Source organism: Lottia gigantea, assembly GCF_000327385.1.
Source record: "Lottia gigantea unplaced genomic scaffold LOTGIsca_15, whole genome shotgun sequence".
Classification (NCBI taxonomy): domain Eukaryota; kingdom Metazoa; phylum Mollusca; class Gastropoda; family Lottiidae; genus Lottia; species Lottia gigantea.
In genome coordinates, this window is record NW_008707797.1 from 1,687,122 (window position 1) to 1,687,345 (window position 224).

Below are 224 nucleotides of genomic sequence, written 5' to 3' on the forward strand. Positions count from 1 at the left end.
ACTTCTAGTATGTTTCCCAAGTTTTACATTGTTAACTTGTTAACCCTACCCCCGTCCCATTTTTCAAGATCCGGGTAGCCCAATAATCAATGTATGACATGTTAGAACTATATAAAATTGTGTCTTTGAGTTCTAAAATGTATTATGATATTATCCTTGTGTTTATAAGTTTATGAAACCCCATCCTCCGTCCCCAATATTTCAAGATCCGGGTAGCCTCCCTC